Here is a 19,525-nt window from a genome sequence, read left to right on the forward strand (position 1 = left end):
TACCAATAACAAATATATAGATGTAAAACTTTTAGCATTAACTTTTATTCATGATATAATCTATGATTATAGCGAGTATAACAATATATTTTCTACAATATAACTATGAAAAAGCTACTCAGCTATTAACTCTAAAAACAATAAATAGATATGAAAGGCAAGTCAGAGCAGCACTTCAAATAGCGTAACATAGCATTGGTTGGTTGGTTGAACTAGCACGTCAACTCAAGTCAACGAGGGCTCTTGGTTGTAAAAGCGAGTTTCACTTGGGGGGACTTCTAGTGGGCCTGGTTGTCCGCCATCTAGGATGAATTTAAAAAACTGCATAGGTTCGGCCGCACAGCGCAGTTTGATGCTCTTAAGCTGCTCATATTTGACCCAACATGCACCATTGCTCTCAAAATCGGGCAATGTCTTCGGGATCTGATTCTCGTCTTTTGGCTCAGCGTAGAAAACCACTCGTTTCCATTTGCCATGTGAAGCACTCTCAAACTGGAGAACTCCCTTCACGTCAATAAAAACACCAGCTTCCTCCAAAGTTTCTCTGAAGGCTCCTAAATAACACAATAGATATAATATTTCACCAAAATTGGGAGGCCGAAACACTCTTGAACTATAAAACAGACAACATAGTTTTTCAAAAACTCACTGATCGTAACAAAAAAAAAGAAAAAAAAAACAGAAAAAATGATAGTAGTTGGTAATTGGCGTTGGTAATTGTAAAAACAAAATAATTATTTGAAAAAAAAACAGGCTCAAAAATAGTTTGAAGACCAACGCCCGGCCCGACGTGAGCAAAGTTCTTTATAGTAAAAAAGTCTTGCAAGTGTAAATAAAGTTTCAAATTGCATTTTGAGCAAAGATAGACAATGGATTCGACACGCCATTTCTTTGCACCCATAAAAACGAAAATTTTATAAGCAAAATACACGACCAGCCAGGAGAGAAAAGGCTTTCGGAGACTATTAAGTTTTAATTATTACGACAATATGAAAAGCGTTCGATTTAAAACACGTTAAATTGACATGGAGCCATTGCTCTATTGGCATGGAGCAATGGAGTTGCCACCAAAGAATAACAATACTTCTTGTATATCAGGGCAAAGCCGTGAGTATTCCGACTGTCCCTTAATTCATATCGAATAGTTTTTGTGGAAAAAAAAATATTCAAAACCTATACATTTTGGACACTATCTAAGTGTAAAACTTTGAGTCGTATGAAATTAATACGACCAATTAGCTAGCCTCAATTCAATTTGGAACGATTTTGTTGTGCGAGATAATTCGCCACGCATAAATAATTCGCGTTACGCTCTAAGCATTATGAACAAACTCTTCAAAGCGCGCATAATTTAGTCCAGAGCATGGAAAATTTAGCAATTTTCAAACCCCCAGAATTTTACAAAAAATGATCGGAGGTGAAATATCTTTTTACATTAGAACTCAGAAAGTCAATATCTTCAATGGAGAAAAAAAACTTAGTTAAAAAAAATAATTATTTCGATTAGTGAAAATTGACTGAATAAAAAAAACCACACCGAGCATAAATATTCCGTTTTCTTCGAAAGTCGGAGCAAAAAACGACTTTCCCCGCACCAACAACGCTGTAAATGGTTGGAACAGCAATTTCGTGAAACTAGTCATTAGTAAGCACCCTTCATTTCCAAACTCATCGAGAAGTTCAAGGACGAGCAAAAGAATGCGGAAAATCTGTAGCTGTCCGCAGAAAAAGAAGCCACACCCAAAAAGGTGTAAAACCAAAAGCTCGACAAAAACGTAATCACTATGATTAGATCATATAAACCCTACGATACCATTAGGTTTTTGGAAGGATGTAGTTATACTATTAAATTATAATCAGAAGAAGCCTTTGATTATGATCTGACTTATTGTTCAATCTTTGGGTCTTTGATCTTTAATTACGCTAATGCTTGATTTCTAAAGCGTACATCAACTCTGTCGGCTCCAAAAGATCAAGGTCAAAAAATTCAAATGGTTTTCGACTGTTTTTGGGAACTTTTTTGATGTTTCGGGCTCTTTTGTACGGGACGGTGCATATACTGTTTAGTATAAGCACCGACATGTTTTAATCGCACTTTTAGCAACACCTTTAATTTGACTTAGATCACGCAGTACAAACTTCTAGGTGACCTGTTAGCGCAATAAGCGAGCGCTACCAAACGAAATACTGAACTTCAAACTAACGAAGCTTTCAAAGGCTAAACTTTTTTGAAATTTAGGCTTAATTTTTTTGTTTAAAATTTTTGAAACGCTACCATCTGAACCGGGTGTTTAGTGGATATTATTTTTCTGTCAGAAAAACTTGGTTCGAATCGCGGTCATGGCAATATGCAAAAAATATCGTGCAAATCGGAGAACTTACGCATTTGGAAACTATAGCTAACTTCGCACATATATAATTATCAAACCAAAAAGCATGCGGTAATTTCCCCTGTACAGGGGGTCTTAGTTCCACTCTTAAAAAACTGGCGGCCCAAATCCTGTTCCCATGGTGAGATATGAAGCACAATGTCTCTAGTTGTTTCTGCATGAGTGACAGTCACATGCGTACTGCCATGTACATGATTGTATTTTTTTCTGAAGATATCCCAAAAGAATTTGTTAAGGCGATTTTTAAGTCCCAGTGGATTGTGGAAGTCCACATTTGGGGGTAGATAGTTGGCAATACGGCATGTTCTGAAGCAAAACTCAGTTCGTGCTTTTTCCGTTCTTACTTTAGGGAGTTCGAATTTCTCCACCAATGATCGACCACTGATGGAAGAGTTCCAAAATTTGAAGTCGGTTGCAGATGTTTGATATATTTTTGAAAGTTCTAACAGATCAAGAATTTGGAAAAATTAAGATAGAGGGAGCATGTTGACTATTTCTAAGCAGCGATGGTATTGCGTCGAATAGTCATGTACCCACTTTAGCACGCGTTTTTGGGATGTTTCTAGCTTAAATGCTGTGTTTTAGTGAGATGGATACATGGAGATGCGTAGCTGATAATGGGCAGAATCATTGATTAGTAGAGACAAAGTTTTGCATGAGGAAGGGTATTTGCTGACGTGTTCCGCTTGATGAAATGTAGCATTCAAATGGATTTTTTGAGCTTTTCATCTATGTGGCTGCTCCAGGTGAGGTCATACCGGAAGTGTACTCCAAGGTCTTTCATGACTGCGGCGAGTTTCAGAACTTCATTGTTTAGAACGAAACTTGTGTTCTTACCACGGAACTAAAGATACCCATTCTAACCGTCCGCGAACTTCAATTTGTTGCAGCCTATTCATTTCGCCTTTTTAGATCAGCCTTTTTAGATCAAAGGAAATTTCAAGTTTTAAGTCAGTTCTGGTGATGAATTTTAGGTCATCAGAGAATAACAGCATGTGAGAACTCCGGAATGACTCCGGTAGGTCATTGATGAAGTAGGCCAATGACTGGTACTCCACTTGATAGATTGAGCTTGGTTGATTGCACATTCCCTGGCCGCACAAAGTGCTTCCTGTTCTCCAGGTAGTTAATCAGTAAGACGAGAAAGCATCCACCTACACTTAATTTCCTCAATTTGAAGAATAACACAGTGTCAAAAGCTCTCGCAAAGTCGGCGTAGAAAGGAATTATGTCAGTGCTCGGGTTGTCAAGGTTATTCATGAATATAACGATGATATCTAAGTAAGTTTGTTAGTACAGATTTGTTTTTGATAATGCCATGTTGAGAAATATTTACAAAGTTTTCGAAGTGGGCATAGAGAGTTCCATTCCTAAATTTTTCTGAGACCTTGCTCGAGAAATTCAATAACGTAACAGATCTATAGTTTTCAACGAGATGTTTCTCATCTTTTTTATGGAAAGGTGACACGGCTCCAACTTTCCATTCATCTGGAATTGCTGTTTTGTTTGATGGCCTTGAAGATTCTATGAAGCGCATTAATCGATGGTTCCGATAGTTTCTAAAAAAAGTTGATGGAATAGCATCTGGACCTCGCGACTTTGTTATGTCCGTCTCTTCGAGGATCGATCTTATAAGTTTCTTCGGGGTAGCAAAATTATTTAAAGTTGGCGCACCATCAGGGTTACCAGTGGTGCAATCAAAGGAATTTGGATGCGAATAGACGGATTAGAAATAATAATTAAAGAGCTCAGCTTTGTCTTGCATTGTGTTTGCTGTGTTTTCTCCTTAACCAAATTTCATCGGGAAAATTTGCCGTTTTACTCAATGATTTAAAATATGTGTTCCGATTTGAGAACAGAATATTTTGATAGTCAGTTTTGTCGCGCTCAGCTTCTTCGAGGACAATCTTTTCTAGCTCTAGAACTTTTTGCTACCTGTAGGATGTTGGTTTTGAAGGGTACAGCATCCGCTGAGTTTTCAGACGTTTCAACCGTGGAACATATTTCTGAATTATCTGATTGCAGTACTCTCTGAATTCAATGTTCATTCGATTGATTTTTAGGTGACATTCAGGTTGGAAAGGGTTGGCGAGCATAAAGTCGCGATTTCATCATAATCTGCTCAGCAGAAACTGTAGTAGCATTCGTAGATTGGTTTGTTTTTCACTACATTTAACGATACTTCAATTGACACAGGTTTATAGCCTGAGAGGTCGTAGATTTCGTCAAACTTGTTATCTATATGTGCTTTCGCTCCAATCTTCTTGACAAACACCACATTGCATATCTGGCTGTAGTCGTCGATTGAAAAACGGTATAAGCTGTTTTTCGGTGGGTACAAACTGTGATAGGTGTCGTTATCTGGACTTGTACTGCCACACAGCACGAGTGAAGTTGGATACTGAGTCTGATTGCGGGAATATGCTTGTTAATAGTTATCAGCACACCGCCATGGCGTGAGGCCCCATCGTTCGATGGCTCTCTTTCACTGCGGAAGATGTTAAAATCGTTTAGACAGTTCTGCGTCGTTGATGTTTTTGTTGAGCCACGTTTCAGTGAGGCAAAGTGCCACGTAGGTGCTCGAGCTGGTTGCAGTTGCTAGCTTCACCCTTCTTCCAAGATCAATTAGGCTTCTAGTGTTAAGAAGCAGACAATGAAAATTAGATAGTCATTCTTTTTCAGGTGTTTGGTCGTCTAGTTGAACTTTCACGTCATCCATGTATAATTCGAAATTAAGAACTTTTAGTTAAGCTGGTGTTACACTGTAGTTCAGTAATTCACGCCTCTTCTTTAGGCACATGTTTTCTCGTAAAGTCTTTTCAATGGACAGCGCCGGCAGTATGTGAATACCATCTTCTTTCATCCGATTCCTTTTTTCTGCGCTTTATGCAAGTACCATTCTTACGTCCCAGTCGTTGCTCAGTGTGATAATTGCATTTCTAGAACTTTTGCACTCTTTGTCAAACTTTCCCAATGTCTGTACCTTGTCTATTATCACTTCAACGCCTATTTCGGTCATTACTTGTTTCAGTTTTTCGTTGGCGAGGAGTGTATTATCTTCTTTGTTTTTGTAAAGTTCTTCCAGGAGATCACGTAAACGAAAGCTTGATTTAACATTACGATGGTTTTCTGGTTTTTCCTTGGAGTCAATGAACCTAGAGAAGACTTTCAGATAGGTGATTATACTTTTTTAATCGTTTTTCAGAAGAAAATAAATATCTTAAAAATTAATTCAAGCTCAAGCAAAATGGAGCTTGAATAAATTTTTAAGATATTTATTTTCTTCTGAAAAACTATTAAAAATTATCATGACCTATCTGAAAGTCTTCGCTAGGTTCATTGACACTTATAATTGATAATTTTTTTAAAAACAAATCTGAATTGTGGTAAACAGTGCTCATCACAAAAAAAACCACGTCCATATGGAGTGTAAAGCATGCGCAAACTTCTGTCAAGGGGTTTTAGGTTCAGAATGGGACCAAAACGACGTACTATATCAGTCATACGGATTACAATGAAACGTTAACTTCAGCAAATACATCAAACACATTATAAGGTAGTGGTACTTAAACATATCAACATAGGGATTTCTTTAATTTTAAACATCAATTTTTTGAAGTATAGAGTAGATAGACAAACCCTTATTTGGACGCAACCTACTTTCTTACCTTTGAGGAACGACTCTCCTGGGTTAATGCCTCCACCAGGAACCCAAAAACCAGCACCCGCTCTTTCCTGGACCATTAAGAAGGCTTTATCACTCCGTCTCTGTACAATACAGATTGAAAACCAGCCCGTGCGCTCCTCGGTGCTTCCGTCGCCATGCTCATGGAATATATGAGAGAAAAAGTTTCTTGATGTCTTTTTACAGATTGGACAAGTACAGCACAAGCACTGTTGAAAAGATTCGTGGAATAAAGAGACATGTTCTCGCAGTTCATGTTCTTCGAAGCTCATTGCTTCACAATAAGGACAGGAATAAGGTCCTTGTTTTCGGTACATGCAAATAGTCAGCGCAGAACACATAGATGAAAAGCAATTAGTAACCATATGCGCACCCAGCTCAGCGGCATTCCAGCGAAACATTGGATCTTCTGTTGCTTGCGAGTTAAAAACGATAATTAGAAGGTATGTCTGACTCAGTTGTAGATGATTTCGCAAATAATTCAAGCATGCTTGCGGATTTTCTAAATTAATGACAATAGCCACGTACTTTCTTTCTAAGATACTCGGTAACTGGGCTTCAAACTCCAAGACGCTATTGTTGAGTACAGTAATGTTATCAGGCGCAAAAGGGTCCGATTTTTTGTAAACATTATGCCTAATCAGGTAAATAAAACTTGGTGTAAAATAACTTGGTCCTTCAGACATGGCTCACAATCACAAACTGTTTCAGTTATACTAATTGTTTAGTCTTGCGCCTCTGAAGATCAGCTAAAATTCAACCCTCTTAAACCAAGATGTACATTTCTCTCACAATTTTCCGTATCTCATCTTTAGGATATTTATGTTGTCGCTGTTGCTTACACATTTTGGCTGTTGACGTCATGCAAAGATTAAGTTAGACGAACATGAGGAATCAGAAGACATATAACCGAAGGCATATTCTAAAAACAAAACAATGATCGTCTATTGCTTTTGAAGATGATACTTGCTGTGACTTTCAACAAGAAAAAATCGGCTTTTTTTCTAAGGCCAGAAGCAGAAAAACACCATTTAATAAACTATATCTGTCTTAACAAGTTAATTATCTTGTCTATTACGGTGTACAAAGCAAATTTAGCCTAATTGTTGTGATAAACTTATTAAATAGATGTGATATGTTTGATGTTTGTGCCTGTTTGTCGAGCGCCCTTTGCGGGACTTTAGAGATATGTCTGTAAGTAGGTCTCTGGTCTACGGGAAGGAGTTCCTGGCCTGGGGAGTCTGTTGGTGCGCAGCTGGACCTTCTGAGCTCCGGTGAGATTGTTCTTTTTCAGCGAATTTTATACTTTATATTTTTCTTTACATTAAGATTGTTAATAATTTCTGCTGTGTCTATAAAACTTCGAACCTGTTATTATGGGTTAGTTAAGTCCCCTTGTGTCAAGTCAAATTCCTTTTTTTCTTACGTCGAACCAAACCGTTCCGTCCAGATGAGGAAAAAGGAACGAAAAAGCGAAGAATGCTTAAAGCCTTCAGTACTTTGTAATCGAATATGATGTGATTCTTGTTCTAATTGGTGTCACATGTGACATTCGACCAGAATGTACGAAAGAGCAGTTTCGCAATCGAAACTTTATCGATCTGAAAAAGGACATCTAAGCTGGAAGATTGATGGTTTTAATGGATTAGCAGCGTTATTTGAACGATTAGACGAATCGGGAAGGGTCGGTTTTAACTGACATGCTAAATTTTAAATTTTCGATTTGGACGTGAACGACACGCAATCTTTTTACATTTCGCATACACTGAAACGGCGAAACACAACAACAATAGTTGCAAATCTCGAGCAGCGAATAAAGTTAATCAGCAGCAAGCTCGATGAAGGAATTATAAAAATAGGAATGAAGCTGGCCGCTTCAGATAACACATCTTTTGACTCCTAACTAAAATTTTTCTAAAAAATCCGTATCCAAACACCCAAAGAGATCTGATATAAATGCCCTTAAGCCGTAATAAGTTGAGAGCTTTTTCGTAACCGAATTTGAGTTGTACAAAGCATTTACATCATTTCCGAATGATTCCGGAGCCGGTACGGACAAAATTACTCCCCAAGTTTTCAAAGATCTCATTAGTAAGTCAAACGGCACTGGGGGGGGGGGGCTGTTTCTTGAAACTGATAACAAAATTTCTAAGCCTTAAAGGTGAAAGTAAACTTCCCGAGCAGCTAAGACTTTTCTTTTTTGGAAGGTTTGCGACCAATTGTCATCGGCAACACGCTCAGACGGACACATCGCGTCTAAATGCGCAGGAACAAGGCCCATGCAGAGTGACAAAATTTTTTTGGGAGTTTTCAGGTAAGATGTGCTACTAAACGAGGGAGTGAAATTGCTGGACATTCTTTTGAAATTTTACAGAGCGTGATAAAAACGCAAAGTGCTCAGTCTTGCTTCAATTAGATTTTATTAATTCACTTAAAATAGAAACTATGCTGAATCACGTTTTTTTTAACCGCCCAGAGTTGTAAAATATACACATTGCGCCTACAGTAAACCAAGTTTTTTTTAAACAAAAATTTCATCTTTGCATCAGTGAACGGAACATAACAAGGTGACCGCGAGTCTCTATAGCTTTTTTCTGAAACAAAACAGACGCTAGTAGAAAAGCTTGAATATAAAAAAATATTTGTATCTGAATATTGGAAACATAGCCGACGACTACAAGACAGTGCTCCGAGACCTTAAAAAGATAGTAAAATAAGAACAAATGCATGGCCTAAGCCTAAACACAGACAAATGTGAGCTATGTTTCTAGGACAGACCACAAGTACGCAATAGAAAACAATTATAGATCAATTATGTAATGAAGTGACTCCTGACTGTATTCTGGGTTACTGAGATAAACGGTCAAACTCATGACTGGCATCCCCGCATGTAGAAATCGGACTAAGTTGGTAAGTTTGGTTTTGAAGAATGATCTTGATAATGTGCGCGACAATAAAAATTATACTGTTGTGATTCACGAAACCATTTCGTAGAAATTTATAACTTTTTTGTCACTAAAGTGTATATTAACCCAAAAAAGGAATGCTCTAATTCTCAGTTTTTTTTATTCAGTTTAAATAAAGATTCCTATATAAAATTACCAATTTGTCTTTAGAGCAAATTTCTTTTTGTCAACTAAAATATACTTGAGAAGGAAACTAACGCAACCAAACAAATTTCAAAGCTGAAAAAAATTCCTATGACAACTTGTGATCAGAAAAATGTTTCATTCTTTGTGTAAAAATAAACCGTTCGAAACACATTTTGGCCTGAATCATGAATTGAAACAGAAAAAAATTGAAACCTGACAGACAGTGTGTCCCTTACATCGAAGGAACAAATTTCGTATATTTTGATTCGAAAAAATGAACTAGTTAACACTGAACTTTTTTTCTTACATTTTATGAAAAATGCACTTTCAATTTTTTGCCTGGCTTTGAAAATTTGTTTTGAAAAATGAGCTTATTTTAGTTTTTTTTTTAATTCTCAAGCTTTTTGCCTTTTTCTCAGATAAAAACTAGGTAAATCACTATTTAGGGGCAAAAACTAGCAGTAGTTTTGAACTTATTTTATCTGTTCACAATGATCATTCTGAATTTCTTTTTGATTTCTGTAGTTTGTTTTACTTTTTTTGTCCAGTATATTTTCATCATTGTTCATTAGCAGTTGTAAGATTCTCGTGAAAGCAACATTTGTCCGGTGTGCAACAAGTATAAATCGACGAAAAGTAACGCTAGATCCTAAGACGAGTGACTACCATCTAAACAGAGTTTTACATTCTTTGACAGTCTCTGCCATAGCCAGTTCAATGTGGTTTTTGTAATATCGGGTCGTCAAAATTTTTACCATTCATACCTATCGGCCGAACTGCACGAAATAACTCAGTTACATGTGAAAACAGTGAGCTCCCGACTGGTTCTCAGTGTCGCCAGACTATCAAGTCACACCTAGAAGCAGGGCTGGTACTCTAATACACTTAAGTTACTATATTACTTTTGTTTTTGTACAGCAGAGAAAGTCATCCTATCCATCGGAGATGGATCGACCCTTTTCGTCAATTCCTAGCTTCTCATTATCTGAAAATGAATTTTGTTGTTATTTTCAATTCAGATCATTCCAGGAAACTTAAAGTTGCTAAACATACAGTTTTGGGTCACCACTCCGGCCCTCTCCGGTTCCTTCAATATCTCTGAATAAGCGTCTTCTGCACGACCAGGAAGGGCTGAAATCTCTCCCATTAGCCTTCCTTATCCGCGTGATGCGTTCAGTAACGATTGTAACTGTGCAATCGAAACATTTTGGAGTGTCTCTTTCTCGAATATCAGTAGATAAATGATCTTGAAAAAAGCCTTACACGTCAATAATTCAGAACTTGACAAAGTAACCAATCAAAATATCGCAATTAATTTTTGATCTTTCTTGACTTCTAGTACACATAGGAAAGCATCTTCTGGATTACAATTACAGGCAGTTGCAATGAGTTCTCACTGGTTCTTTTTATCAGTTAAGTTATCAAAATGTATGTTTATTTCTACGTTAAAATTATTTGACAATCGCTCAGATATTTTTTTTCAGTTTTTCGATTATCAAAGTTTTTCAGCCTTTTTCATGTTTTTGTTCCACTTTAATTGAAGCCCATGAATTTTTTTGTTTTCAAATTTCTCGTTTCTTTGCCAGGAGAGATAAAAAAATTTAAGGTGTTTTCTTTTGCAAACCTTAAAATTTCTCATAGGTGACCGATTTCAAAAAATGACCTCTATTTTATATTAAGGAGTTTTGATTTAAAAAAAAACTTTTTTTTTGAAACGTTTTTGCAATTGAAATAACTAGAAGAACTGTTTTTACAATAAACCAATGTTATTTACAGTATTTCACAGACATTTTGGCTCGAAACCAGCTTTTAAAAAATACGCCAATCTGAATTGAACCGCTAAAATTGTATTTGTGAACTTCAAAATATAGTCCCAGTATCTGTTAGATTTTGATACCAATTGTGGTTTAACCACTTATCCTGCAATATCTTTATGTTCAAATCCAGGAACTCGAATTCTCCTCTGAATTAGTTTCCTCTAGAGTGAATTGAAGACTTGAATGAAGAGATTTGGCGAATGAAGACTTGAATGAAGAGACAAGGTCATCCATAAACCTGCGGAACAATGATACCTCTGGAGTATCATATATAATGTGGAGTATCGCATCATTGTTTTTTGTATAATATAGCCCATCGAAAGTTTGAACTTTGAAATTTACCAATGTAAAAGTCGTTACTTCTAGTCACATTTTATAATCATGATAATAACAACAATAATAATACAGAATTTAGGATTGCTAAAAGAGGAAAACTTAAGTCCACCTGTGATTGAGCTTTAGCTGAAATGAATTTGTTCTAATTTTCGGTCTTTCTTGGAATGAAACTATGTTTAACTTTCAGTTTTTCAAATGAGGCTTACTTTACGCAACTTTCTACATTTATCACAGAAACAACTAATTCTCCGAAAGCAAAGATAGTTTTCGCAACTTGCCGTCATAAGATAATTCCATTAAGCTTTCAAAAAGTTCTTCTTCATTTCAATTACAGGCAGTTGCTATAAAATCTCACCCGTTGTTTTTTTATCAGGTAATTTGTCAAAATGGATGGATTGATCCAAAAATTTGATCTTTTTTGGTTGTATTTTGTTTTTTGTCTTCGCAGACTACCTACTGTGGCTTCTTGCGAGTTCACGTTTCTTTTTCGTTGAGTTTTAGCTATATTTGTGGGTCGATGAGAGAATGCTTCACTTCAGAAAAATTAGCCTTCGTTTGTATTGCAAATGGTAATTCGATAAAATCATTTTGTGTGCTTCTCTTTCGATCATCTTCGATTGTTTTCAGCTAGAGTGTTTTGACTTCCCAGACTCACGACCCATTTGATACTATTGGAACAATGCAGCTAGAAGAAGCGTTCAGCTTCAATTTTAGATTTGCTGTGCCGACTATGCTTTGCTGGAGGAAAAAATAGAACCAATTAACTTTGAGCTCAATTTTTATCGTGTTTTGTCCAAGAGAGGTTCGTGGAGGCCATTATGCCTATTTTTCAATTACAGGCTGTTTCGTTTCATAGATTTTTGTTTTCACTTTTTTTGCTCAATCAATGTGTTTTTGAAAGCAATGTTATGGCATTTCGACAATTTACGCTCCATTTTTCTGTAGGTCCCTTTGCATAGTGTAGCTTGGTCATTTTGTAAGAATAGTGTAGCAAGCAAAGAAATAGTTGTTGTCAAGTGATATTCTGAACTGAACGCTCCCGTGCGATCAAAAACAAGCATTATTTTTTGAACAAGATGTTCAAAAGGCAACTTGAGTGTTGCTGTAAAAATTTTGATTTATAAGGCTGTTTAATTTTTCATAAAGTAATATTTCGATAGTGCTCTGGTCCTTAAAAATAGTCAATAGTTTTTTTTTGTTTCAGGATTGGCCGTTGTGTATGTTGGCGTGAACTATTTCCTGAGAATCTGAAGAAAAATAACATTTTTCAGGTATTCAGAAGAAGAGTAGGATGCGTGTAAATTTCTTTGCAACCAGTTTTACCAGTACACACTCGATTTTTAGATTTGCGCAAGGGTTGATAACGAATAATTGCACACTTTTTTACTATGGTAAGCCTCGTCAGACTGATTTTCCAGAGCGCGTAATTGAATCATTCCTCAACTTTTCTACCAGGAACAAGAAAATTCTACTCGGTAGCTTTTCCCCAGTTTTTCAAACTTCTTGATTAAAACAAATTGTCGCTTTTGAAAAATTAAAATTTCACTGCCAATTCATGAAAAAAATTAATTTAAAAAACAAACTTAATTAAACTCAAGATTAAAACCAGGGTAGCCGGTAACTGTGCAAGTAGCACAGAATATTCCGACCATAGTCTGAAAAAGAAATACCTTTTGCCAAATTAATATTGTTTTTTATTGTTGTTGTTTAAAAACATTTTGAGAAAAAACGGGATTTTAGGACTAATCGACAGTCATCGTGAATTAGGCAAATAGGGAAACCCTTTGGTAGAAAAATGACTCAGAAATTAAAAATCTTTTTAAAAAATTCAAAGATGGCGGTAAAAACTCCAAAACAACTTTATTTGATTATAACTAAATGCTCACGCTCTGAAATAGGAAACAGTGTGCTTAAACAAAGAAAATCAAAAAATTTTAACTTGTTTTATACTGAGACAACTTTAGGAAATTTTGTGATGTCGTTTGAATCACGACTGAATTGGCTCTAAAATGATAAATCAGTCGACGCGTTTGCATAAATTTTTTGCGTGGTGCAATAAAAAAAAATTAAGCCAAAAACGGGAGTTAAAAAACAATCAACAGTCACAGTGAAATACAAAATTGGACCACTCTTTTGTAACAAAAATGGGCTAAGAAAACAAAAAAGTATTTGAAAAATTTAAAAATGGTGCTGAAAAAACCCAAAAACAATTTTTATGGAGCAAAACTAAGTTATCACATTCAATATTAGGTAAAATCAAACTTTTTTTGCTTGCACTCTTTGCTCGAGCTTAAAAAAATAAAAACAATTTCAACCTCTTTTTCAATAGTGGGATAACTTTTTTCAATCGTTTGAATCACGACTGAAATGGCTCTGAAATGATAAATCAGTCGACCCGTTTGCATAATTATTTCTGGTACCTTGTTTTACTAGAAAACAAAAAATTAAAACATATCGGAATACAAAGTTTTTCCCCATCTTACAATGGTCGGAACAAAAAATCAAGATGATCAAAATAAAAAAATGATAATTACACTGAACAATACTTTTTTAGAAAATCATCTCTAAAATTGTCGGATATCAGTTTGAAGTAAAAAAATATGAGATTTTAGAAAATGAGCAAAAAACTTGTGTTTTTGATATTTTTTTGAAGAATTTGTTAATTTTTATTTCGTAATGCTATGTCAACTGTGAGGAAAAAATTTGAAAATTTTGATCAGAAAAATAAGGTATAGCCTGAAAATTGGTTGGCCATCGATTATTGCTCCTGCAGCAAAATTAACCTCACGACCGTTTTTCTGATGTCAAAGTTTCAATTGATTGATACCAAAGCTAGCTTAGCTAAAAAAGCAAAAAACGGTGGATATATATAGAAAGGACGGTTGGAGGTTGAGACTTTTGTTTTATCAGAGTAACAGAAATGACCTAACTATAAAACTACTATTTCACTATAAAACTTCTATTTGAAATGCTTAGTCAAATACTCTTCCGTTTGTTTTTGTCTTTGGAGGAATTACGTGGTGATTTGATGTTGTAGACAGATTTAGGCAAAAAAATTATGAATGGTGCTGAGGAATGAGTAGTTAGTTTTTCTTGCTTCTTTTGAAATCGTTTGGCCATACCATTAGAGCAAATTCCGCAATTGGGCATATTATTGTTCAAAAATTCCAAAAAATTGTCCTTTGAAAAAAAAACAGAAAAGTGGAAAATTGAGAAAATCAATCTTTCTTTTGAATACTCATCATGTATCTCGCAAAAAATGAAATAAATAGTGATTTTAAGCCCTTTTTCATTTAAAAGCACGCTATCTATCCGAAATGAGACCTTGAAGGCTTTCAAAGGTGGCTGCGTAAATATCACACTAATTTGATCCACATTTTCATAATTTAAATACAAAAAAGACACTATTATTTGCGGTCAAATAATTTTTTTAAATAAAGAAAACAGAACCTATTAAATGCGGTCAAACAATTTTGAAAAAAAAACATTAGGTTGCTTAATAGCACTTCAAAAAACATTCCAACAAAAAAATTTGAACACTTTGGAGTAATGTGCGACCTGTCTTAAGCAACCTAGTGAGAAATAAGATTGATATGAAAAAATGGCTCGTGGACTCCAAACCTTATAATCATTCAAAAATGTACCTACACAAGTCTGAAACAATTTTTTGAGTAGAATTGTAAGTAGCCATCTAGACTTTCCATCATTTAAATAAAGTAGAAACTCATCAACTTTACGATGAGCATTTAAAACAAGTAATCCAATTGTGAAAACAAGTAATCCAATACTCAATGTGTATCTCTATCAAAAAATGAAATAAATAATGAATTTGAGCCCTCTTTCATTTAAAAGCACGCTATCTGTGCAAAATGATGCCTTAAAGGCTTTCAAAGATGGCTGCTTATAAAATAAGATTTATTTGATTCCCGCTCTATTAAATTAAACACAAAAAGACCCTTTTAGAAGCGGTCAAAACTTTTTTTTTAAAAAAAATTTGAAAACAGAACCTTTTGTATGCGGTCAAATAATTTTGAAAAAAAAAACAGAAAACACTACGGTTTCTCAATAGCACTTCAAGAAATATTCCAAAAAAAAAATTCGAACATCTCGGAGTAATGTGCGACCAGTTTTTATCAATCTAGTGAGAAATGAAATTGTTTTGAAAAAACTGCTGGTGGATTCCAAGTATTACAATCAACCAAAAAATGGTACCTACTTATGTCTGAAAGAATTTTGTGAGTGGAATTGTGAGTATTCATCTAGATTTTTGGTCATTTATTTAAAGTAGAACTTCATCAACATTAACTAGTTCAAAACAAAATCAATTAAGTTGAGCAACTAAAACAAGTAAGTCCCCGATCGTGCAAAACTTGATTCTTTGTTCTAAAGCTTAAATTTAACCTATTCCGAGGTTCTTGATTGGAAGAAACAATTTAGTTTTCGAAAAATTAAAAACTAACTGCTCCTTACTTATGCAGAAAAATACTTTTGAAAAAACAAACTAAACTCAGCCCAAGAATAAAACAATGACATCAGGTTACTGTGCAAGTAGCACAAAATGTTCGGCCAAAGTCTAAAAAACACTAAATAATTTTTTTTTCAAAAATGATATCAAAATGATATCTTTTGGAAGTTTTCTACTGTTGTTTGAATCACGATTGAAGTGGCTCTGAAATGATAAAGCAGTCGACCCGTTAGCATAATTGTTTGTGGGACCTGGTTTTACGTAGAAAAAAAATAACTAAAAGCCCATCAGATTACAAAGTTCTTCCCCATCATTCTAGGAACAAAAACATTTTGTCGGAACAAAAAGCCAAGGTTTATCAAAATTTAAAAAAGATAAACACACTGAACAATGCTTTTTCAGAAAATCATTGTTGAAAATCTCAAAAAAATTTCAAAATTTATTGGATATCAGTTTGACTTACAGGAAAGTATAAAAAAATTACAAAAAATCTACTTTCAGTATTAAGTTACTACAAATACACTTTGCCAGACATTGGAAAGTTTTCCTGGAAGAAAAAATTGATTTAATTTTCCTTCATTCTCCTTGATCACTGTTTCAAATTGCAGTTTTAATAACTGTTAATGTTTGAAATGATTTTTTTTGCAAAATTGGTTATCTTTGTGAATCTAAGCAAAAATTGTATACACTTGCAGTTCTGAGTTTATCAAAAAATTTTTGTTATAATCACCCATGAGTGTTGTTTTCTTAGAAACAGAAACAAAAACATTTGGATAAGAGTTTTTTGCAATATATTTATTAGTAATTTAGTTGGATGAGCTTTAACACAAAATTGCTTACACCGTATCCTTCCCAGCAACATTCGTATTGATTTTCCGCTTCTGTTACTTTTTTCCCTTTTTCTTATAAGTAAAATACCCAATAGAAAAAATTTGTTTTTGTTATTAATCTCTGCTCATCTTTTTTTTTGTTGATTTTTTTGATTCTGGTAGCCAAAACTAAGCTACCAAAAATGTGTTTTTTTTCTTCTGAATAGTATAATATTTTGTTTAAATTTTAGAGTCGCGGCAAAAAACAACATTAAATTACCACTAATAATTATTGAATAATTTTAATTATGGATCCTTCAAGCTACACGAAATAAACAACTTAAACTCCACCTTTGATCTTTTACCTGAAACTAAAAAACGCTGCAGCTCTAGCGTCAGCCTACTAGCGCTTAAATATTTCTAACAGTTCTTAACAGCTCTTATTTGGGTCACTGGACATAGGTGTCATAGATTTTTCCTATTTCAAAGTTAAAGGATAAGCAGTCAATAATTCCAAGTTTGCATAATTGAGTTAGTTTCTTTTGCTAACTTCCACACACACGCTTCAGTAGTCAACAAGTTTTATACGCCTGCCAAAAATTTTTGTCAATTGCTTTTTAGTTATTTAGATATTTGCTCACTCTTGAGTTTGTTGCCAATTCATTTACCCAACGGTAACGACTAACAATTTTTGTTTTTTTTTTGGACATAAAAAAACGTTTTCTAGATTGCTCTGTTTTTTCAGAGTCTTCTATGATTAATTTTTGGTTACTTTTTTCGTTTTGTCCCTTCAGTAGTTTAATTTCTGAGTAATTTGTAAAATTTTGATTTTTCTTTTCAAAGTTTGCCATCTTAAAAGATGGCAGTGTGATTGAGTGACTGAGGGTGCATTCCTTATCAGTAGTTTAGTTTTAGTGGAACTCTTTTTTAGTCATTTTTTGTTTTTTTTTCCCCAAATCATTATTATCGAAACATTTGTTCTTAATTTGGAATGTTTAAAACGGATCTTAAGAAACCACAAGATACTTAAAACTGAAATTTTTAATAATACTTTTATGGAAAATAAAACTGGTATACTATTTTTGAAAAATTCGATTTGTCATCTGCATACTGAACTATTTTTCATAAGTTATTGTGCCGACTTTCGTAACGAAAGTAACGGAATATTTGTGCTCGGGGTGGGGTTTTTTTTTTCTTCAGACAAATTTCGACTTTTTAACTAGCCATGTTTGACGGAATTTTTTTATATCATTCGAAAGGTATTGTTGTTCTGAGCTCAAATTTGAAAAGATATTTTACCTGTGATCATTTTTCGTAAAGTTATGGGGGTTTAAAGATTGCCATTTTGGCCAATTTGGGACAATTAACGCGCGATATATTTCGCGCTATTAACGTATAAGCGGAGATTTAATTCATCTTCAAAATTGTTCCAAATTGGTTGAAAGAAGCTAATTTAGTATAATTGATTTGTTACAAGGAGCGAAATTTATTCTTTTGTTCTTTATATGGCGTGTGAGGTGATGATTTCTAAAAAAAATCTCAAATTAAAAAAAAATCATTTTTTTACATTTAGTTTTTTCGTGTTATTACTGCTCGATAGAGTTTAAAAGGCAGTCGGAACATTCAAGGCTTTGCCCTGATACGAGCAGTCTTGTTCAATTTGTTACTTATGTCACTGTTGTACAGGCTGAAAACAAAAAGCCGCAGCACAGTATCATGGTACACCACATTGAAACTAAATTCAGTCTAGTTCTTTGTGTTTCACAATCATTTCCTGAAAAGCAAGACTGCTCGTGTCAGGTTGAAGCCCTGAATATTCCGACTGCCTTTCAAGGTCTATTGAGCAGTAATAACATGAAACAAATTAAATGTAATAAAATAAAATTTAATTTTTTTTTAAATTGAGAATTTTGTGAAAATCATGCCCCACACGCCATATAAACTACAAAGTGATAGTTTTCGCTCACATTAATCCACCAATTTGGCAAATAAGCTTTCTTTAACTAATTTGGAACATTTTCAAGACGAATTAAACCTCCGCTTACGCGTTAATAGCGCAAAATATATCGCGCGGTAATTGTCCCATATTGGCCAAAATGGCAATCTTTTAACCCCCATAACTTTGCGAAAAATGATCACAGGTAAAAAATCTTTTCAAATAAAAGCTGAGGAACAATACTTTTCGAATGATGTAAAAAAATTCCGTCAAAAATGGCTAGTTAAAAAGTCGAAATTCGTCTGAAGAAAAAAACCCAGCCCGAGCACAAATATTCCGTTACTTTCGTTGCGAAAGTCGGAACAAAAATATCAACCGTAAAAATAATTCAAATACTTCAATTTTTAATTCAAATGATTATGATCGGTTGTGTCAAATCTCTTAGAAAGGTCTTAAAATGAGCACAGAACAAACTGTTGCTTTCGAAAGTAAATAGCATTGGTGAGTGAGACGTTCTATAACCTCTGTAAAAATTGCTTAAAGTAATTTCAGATAAAAGGTTTTCATTTGTTTGTTTAAAATCTTGATGGCGCACTTGTTATAGGGTTGGTTTTTTAGTTTTCTAGCGTTTGAAGATCAAAAGTTCATTCTGCAAATTGAGGTGACGATTGCCTGTTTAGCTTCTGCAAAAAGAAAGTTAGATACATATAAGCTCCATTGATGCTATCTTTTAGGGTCTAAGTATCCAGTTTTTTGTTTCCGTGTTTTATACTGTAAATTTTGAACTGAATTTATTGATTTGTGTTCAACTGTAGTAATGTCTCAGAACTTTTTGGTAAAAAATTTTTCAAAAAATTCATAATAACGCCCTTTTTGGCCTGTTTTTTGAAAAAATTGCCCGCAGTGCAGAACATTTGATCAATCTAGGGTTTTTATAGTGATTTGGGAGAGCTCAATTTGATCGACTAAAAAAAGGATTGGGAAATTCCTAGATC

At 34.5% G+C, this 19,525-nt stretch overlaps 1 protein-coding gene and 1 long non-coding RNA gene across 2 annotated transcripts in view; one reads left to right on the forward strand and one right to left on the reverse strand.

Moving 5' to 3' along the window:
• Positions 1-29: 29 nt before the first annotated feature.
• LOC134841186 (uncharacterized) lies at positions 30-7,018 on the reverse strand. The gene is made up of 2 exons (XR_010162458.1): positions 6,059-7,018; positions 30-554 (listed from the first exon to the last, which is right to left on the reverse strand). It is a non-coding gene; the product is annotated as an uncharacterized LOC134841186 (long non-coding RNA).
• A 166-nt stretch (positions 7,019-7,184) lies between these two features.
• Positions 7,185-19,525, forward strand: part of LOC134841183 (golgin subfamily A member 5-like) — a 164,072-nt gene continuing 151,731 nt past the window's right edge. Inside the window, exon 1 of the mRNA XM_063857008.1 lies at positions 7,185-7,201. The gene's annotated coding sequence lies outside the window, so the exon portion shown is untranslated. The remainder of the gene's footprint in view (positions 7,202-19,525) is intronic.

Source organism: Symsagittifera roscoffensis, chromosome 3 (genome assembly GCF_963678635.1).
Source record: "Symsagittifera roscoffensis chromosome 3, txSymRosc1.1, whole genome shotgun sequence".
Taxonomy (NCBI): domain Eukaryota; kingdom Metazoa; phylum Xenacoelomorpha; order Acoela; family Convolutidae; genus Symsagittifera; species Symsagittifera roscoffensis.